Source organism: Martes martes (genome assembly GCF_963455335.1).
Source record: "Martes martes genome assembly, chromosome: 1".
Classification (NCBI taxonomy): domain Eukaryota; kingdom Metazoa; phylum Chordata; class Mammalia; order Carnivora; family Mustelidae; genus Martes; species Martes martes.
The window spans coordinates 75034741-75041261 of record NC_137888.1 but is presented as its reverse complement, the minus strand read 5'-3'; the positions used below and the strand labels follow the sequence as shown (position 1 = coordinate 75041261).

The 6521-nt window shown below is 44.9% G+C and overlaps 1 long non-coding RNA gene across 1 annotated transcript; it reads left to right on the top strand.

Annotated features, from left to right (window-relative positions):
- The first annotated feature begins 832 nt into the window (after positions 1–832).
- Positions 833–4909, top strand: LOC308354669. Its single transcript, XR_013967891.1, has 2 exons — positions 833–1034; positions 2826–4909. It is a non-coding gene; the product is annotated as an uncharacterized lncRNA (long non-coding RNA).
- Positions 4910–6521: the final 1612 nt, after the last annotated feature.

Here is a 6521-nt window from a genome sequence, read left to right as displayed (position 1 = left end):
CCCACAGACAGAATTATAAAGATATTCTTACAAGTAATATTTTGATGGACATCCTTGAAACAGTAAAAAAATTGGGAACAACGTGAATGCCGACAATATGAGGGTGGGGGAAGTTACCTCTGCAGGGCAACTTTGATGTTGCGATTTTTTTTTTTAAGATTTTATTCATTTATTTTAACAGAGAGAGGGAGAGTGAGAGAGGGAACACAAGTGGAGGGGAGTGGGAGAAGGAAAGGCAGGCTTCCCTCTGAGCAGGGAGCCCAATGTGAGCCTCGATCCCAGGACCCTGGGATCATGACCTGAGCTGAAGGCAGATGCCTAATGACTGAGCCACAACAGGCACCCCAATGTTGTGAATTTTTTAAAAAATCACCATTCCAAGAATATTTTATGAAATAGAAAAATGTGTAGATAGAACATTAGGCTTAAAATGCACAGCATAAAACTACAGGGGTAAAATTCTGTTTTTTAGATTCAAAAATATTCAACGTATCTCTGTGTGATCTTACTTATATACATATCTGCATATAGAATCTGTACGTGTTTAAAAAAAGACTGGCAGGAAATGTGTCAAAGGGTTCGTACCAGCAGTCTTTAGGTAGTGGTGTTTTAATTATCTTTCTTTACTCCTTTTTACTTTTTTGTATAATCTAACCTTAGATAAAGCGGCAAGACTTTTTAAAAAGACGATTTGGTGCCACATGAGCTCATCCAATGTTTGCTGTGCCTTGTTGCTCCAGACCAAAGTTTGTTTTGCCGGTTGCTACTGAGTGTTATTTTTCTCCTAACCTTTGCTCTCTTTCTCCACCATTGGCTTCCAGATGTCGGATTTAACCAAGTTCAGGGCGCTCGACTCATGTCCTTCTCTCCCCTAGCTTGGACAGAAAATGCAGAGACTACAGCAAAGCCTGCCAATCTGAGAGAGTCAGCACCAACGCAAGTGTCAACTAGAAAGCCCTTGGCAGAATGAAAAACCGTGTGAGGGGGAATTCGAAGCTCTGGTCAACAACCCTGAGGACTGAACTTAAAATCGGGTGAGGCTTCCGGGAGGCGTGTGCCCCTCTGCTCTCTTCAGCTGGGGCTGCATCTGAGCCTAGAGCTTTGCACACGTCCAGAGCCGGGAGGGAAGAGGACAAAAAATTCTTGCAGAACCACTTCACCTTTTGCTGATATTTAGTTGAAAGGGATGTATTTTCCAACTTCCCTTGGTTATTCAGCATGTAGCATATACAAATCGGCTGGAAAAAAAAGTCCGTTTGGCTAGATGAAGACAGATTTTCTTCTGATTTTACCTTGTAAGTGGGAATCATGAAGGTAGTTTTCCATATGTAAATGTTTGTTTTCAAGGTTCTACTATTTGTGGTGCCATTTAGAAATTTGAAAACACTAGAGTCTATATTCCATTCCTTCTCTCTTTCTTGAACTTGGATCAATTTTCTCCTGGGTGAAGTTTAAAATAATAAAAGCTGAGAAACCATTTACTCAATGCCGCCTGTTGCATAGCAATCTAAACAAACAAGCCCCTTTCCTCTGTTTAGAACTTCCAATAAAACAAATCACAAAGGCTGTGTTTTAAAAGATGATTTCCAAGCCTCCTTTTTTTTTTCCCTTAAGATTCCTTAAAAAAAAAAAAATAGAGAGAGGTCAAAGATTGCCGGCAAAAGACTCAATTGTCTTTTCAGTGATTCACTTCACTTCTCATGCTACTGAGGGGTTTGAGAACGTTTTTTGGTGGTGGCAAGGCCAGAGGTGCTGAGCTGGATACATGAATACCAAGCCAACCAAAGCAGGAAAAACACTAAGAAATCATAACGACCCTCAAGTCTTCAGCACCTTCTGCGTGCCAGCCTCTGGGCCATGTCGATTACCTAATCCCGTAACAAACCTTCTGTGTTGTGTGCCTTCCATTTGCACCCCTGGGTCGCACTCGACTCTTCTCCATCCTGTCCTCTGCCCCGGAATGATGGCCTATATGGACTGAAGAGAGGGCTCCTGCCCAGGCAGGAGAGGAGTGGGAGGAGGGAAGATGGGCTATTTATTTTCCTGGCTACCTCCCTGCTGGTTGCGGCAGGTTGGCTGGGTCCCTCCACCCAGAGTCACAGCTCCTGCCAGGCAGCCCTCGGCTTCCAGCTCAGCTCCCGGAGTCCAGGAATTGCACCTCACTCTCTGCCCCTTCAGGGTTTGCGTTGGTAAGAGCTACAGAGGATGATGCGAGCTCTGATGGCAGAGTCCAGCCCTACCAAGACCGCTGGGAAGAGCCCCTCTGTGAACCCTTTTCAGTCACCCTTTTGGTGCAGGTCCTTGGTTTTCTGCTTCTCTGTTTTCTCTGCCACCACCCTCGAGGAGACCGGCAAGAATTCTGCTGAAGAGGACAGCACTGGCCTCCTAATGGACTCTTATGTTCCGGCTTATTTAATATACTCTAGCAGAACAAGCCTTTCAAAGGCACTGCTAAGACACTCCATTGACCCCCAATGTCCAGAGGAAAGAGTTCAAACCTGCCATCTTTAGACTTTCCTGAGCTCTTGGCTTTGGGCAACCAGTTTGTGCCCTGTCCCTCAGAGAGATGGTGCAGTCTCCTATAGGATTGCTCACAGAGTCAACGGGCCTCGGCTACCCTTCCAAAATTACACTCATCCCTCAAGATTATCTTCCAACCCCACTTTTCCAGTCAGCTTTCTTGGCCTCATGTTCCATTTGGAAGTGAACTCCCATAGCCGTGTCTTCCTGTGGGATGTGCTGGGAATCAGTCAGCTAGCACCTTGCTTCACATCTTCTGGTGTCTTGGAAACATTAATTACATTTTAAATTCTTTGTCTTTTCAGAATCGTGGGCTTTGGCACCAAGGAGTTTTGGCCTTACCTATCAGCCCTGTCAACATCGGAAACTTGTGCAACTTACTAACCTGGCAGATCTTCCTTACTCAAAAATGAAAGCATAATAGTAATACCTGCCTTATCCCACAGTGGGAGCATTATGTTTACGCATATAGAACTCTTATTACAGGGTACAGCAGATGTATATTATTTTACTTCTCTTTTTTCCTTTTCCTTCCAACTAGGGCTCAAAACGAGCTAAAATTCATCGAGTGCTCTTTATGTGTCCCCTACTATTTGAAGCATTGTGCACACATTAATTCATAGGAAGCAATCTTGTGTTCTGTTATTCTCCCCACTTTACAGATGGAAAAACTGAGGTACAAAGAGGTTAAGAACCTTGTCCAGGGTATATCAGGACATAAGATGGGAGCATTAATTCACAACTATCTCGTCGATTTTGGGGGACAAATATCTACTTTATACTGACTTGCTTTCTGTCTTTCACAGGGCCTCGCAAGATATCTTACATAGAATATAGTTGGTGTTCAATAAGTGTTGATTTCACTCCAAGAGGCAGAAGCAATGGATCTAGTGTCGCAATAGGCAGGGGTCTAGAAACACACTTGGTCAAAGCAGCAGCTGCTTGCATTAAGCGAGCGGTACCATGTGCAGCTGGGAAAGGCTGGGATGCCAGGTTCTGGCAACCGGGGAATGCGGCCGCTGCCGGGAGTCACAGAGGGGCCAGCGAGAGGCTAGGCAAGAAAGAACCGGAGCCGGGAGGCCAGCAACAGTGCAAAGTTGCTCAGCTGAAGCCCAAACTTCTCTTTCAGCTATCCTCCAGGGTCTGAGAAGACAGTAAATCTCCCTCCATCCTGTAATTATACCACGCGAGCATCTTTAAAAATACTTAGCCCCAAACTGATGAGCCCTTTCCTGCTGCTTTTCTACCTGAGCCAGCAGCCTCAGAGCTTTCTGGGATTTCTGTTAAAAACACTCAGATCCCAGGAATCCTTCCCCACCAACACAATTGTTGCTCACGCCAAGCATGGGACATATGGCTGAGCATCTGGGAGGGGGCAGATTAGCCAGGAGCACTGGCGAGCGGCACATGCTTTCATTAGGCTGGACGTGTCACAGTAAATCATTTTGTAACTGTTCCCTCCCTTCTCTCTGCATAGCAAAACATAAAGGAAGATGAATGACCCAAAGCACCATAATGCTGTTGGGATATGCCAAAGCTTGTGCCTGAGACACTTACTGACATTTCCTTAAATATCTTTTTAATATCTTGGCCAGGTCAGGCATACCAATGACATTACGGAGCTTGCAAATCAATGCCCCAGCTGTTTTGGTTTTTTAATAAAACTGAATGTGATCTCTTTAAAATGATTGCCTTCCGCCCCCTTAGCTTTTTACAGGGCTTTCAGAGAGCGGGACTGTGGGAGCCCTGAAGTCAGGAGCTGGCTCTCAAAGAGTAGTTGTTCCTTCGGCCGGTGGGGGTGGAGGTGGGGGGAGCTGCAGAAATCAACCATTTGCTGGATTATTGGCATCATCTGTTCCTAGTCCCCTGTCTGACAAATCCGATCTACATGATTCCCCAGACCAAGTTGTGGTGTGCTGATGTTGTTAAAAAATGAATTTACCAAGAATCTTGATGAAAAATCTGAAGGCTTCGACTTCTAAAAATCACATTGGTTTCTCCAACTGGGATCAGTCCAAATGATTTATTCATAATTTTATTAAAGAGATCTTTTTCCAGAGAAATTCTTTGTATCAACATAATACAAATTGAAAGAGACACTCTACCAAGAATCCAACCGTATGCATGTGACTTTTGCCCCCTGAAGAAATGGAATATGTTAAACTGTCATCAACGGTCACCATCCTGGCCACTGGAAAGCCACCATCCCCCAATTACAACAGGAATTCCTCATGCAAATAACGACGCAGTCCTGTCAAATGGGAGGTCCCAGTAGGAGGAAAAATCCAATATAAGTGCCTATAAATCAGAGTTTTATAATGATATTAGTTGACTGCTGCTTATATGGGTCATAAATGTGACACCACAATAAACAGTCCGGTTTCTTTGAGGATGTATTTGAGGACTCTTTTTATTGGCTCTGAGAAGTTACAGTACCTCTCTTACTGCTTTTATTTTCTGTAGCTTGTACAAAATGTCTAAACTTTTTTCCTTCCAACATTTTGCCTGGGCTACATTAGTGCAAGTCTGTGTTTTCCTGGCCCTGCAGAACCACAAGCCAAATTAAGACAAATGGGGAGTTGGAGCCTCAGCTGGGCCCCTGGAGAGGCCTCCTCCCACTGCCTTTCCCCTGTGCTGACTTTTCACAAACCAGCTTCGAAGCAACTGAAATTTCCCTTTTTGATTTTTTTTTTTTTTCCTGACCACAGGCAAAGTCCTGTCTCCTCAGTTCTCTGAAAGTTATCCATTCCTGAATTTTTACCCTTAACCACAGTGGAGGAAAGGGAATAGCTGAGGTTAGGAAATATGGAAAGAATGTTAACAATTTACCACGAAAATATACATTAAGAATATTTTCAGCAAGTATAATCTCCACGTTGAACTTCTAAATCTAGAATTCTCCTGTCACGTGACCTTCCTCGCACTGATGTGTGCCCCTTTCGGCCTCAATTCCTACCTTCCCGAACGAGCTCTCTGGAGAAGGTAGGACTGATTAAAAATAGGCAGATTCAGTCTCCAAGTTTTCCTCCCTGTTCAACATTTGGCAGCACCGGTTATAAATGTTCAAGTGGTTAGGTTAAAAGAGTTGTCTTTTGCATGAGTCTGTGCGTGAAGATCGCCAGAGATTTTAACAGGCGTAAAAACAGAAGTGAAAATCCACGCACAGATAGTGCCTTCAACGGAACAGCTACTTCTGCTAATAGCAATTCAAACTCATAAGTACTTTAGCCTCAAGACTATCACAGAATGTCACTATTAGAAAGGGACTTAGAGGGGTGCCTGGGTGGCTCAGTCATTAAGCATCTGCCTTCAGCTTGGGTCAGGATCCCAGGACTCTGGGATGGAGCCCTGCATCAGACTCCCTGCTCAGCAGGAAGCCTGCTTCTCTCTTCCTCTCCGGATCCCCCTCCTTCTGTTCCCTCTCTTGCTGTGTCTCTCTCTGTCAAAATAAACAAATAAAATCTTTAAAAAAAAGCGGGGGGGGGATTTAGAGATCCTTCCATTCATTCCCTCATTTTACATAGACAAGATTAACGATAATTACCACTGCCAGTGTCTCTGTATCATCTCATTTAATCCTAACCAGCCCAGAATATGGCTTCCCCATTTTGTACCTGGGAAACAAGGCAGGGTGGGGTAAAGTAACTTGCCCAAGGTGAGACAGTTGGAGGGAGGATCTCAGGTTCCTAATTCCAAAGTCAGGTTGGACAGCCTCCAAGGACTTGAACCCTTGTGACAACAACTGGCCTAGCTTTATGGGTTCCTTCTGTGTGGCCCGCCACCCACTCACGCTGTTCTCAGGTCGGCCCTGAGTGGCTGTCAGGATCCGAGATGAATCTGCCTCAGTCCCAAGGGCCAGGGCCAGTGCCTCTACAGACAGGCATGCTGGGCTGCATCTGTCACTAATGGCATTTCCAGATTTCTGCCTCTTCGTGAGGCCCCCTCTTGGCAGCTTTGCATGTCCGTGAACCTAATGTGAATAGTGTGCCTGCCTCTCAGCT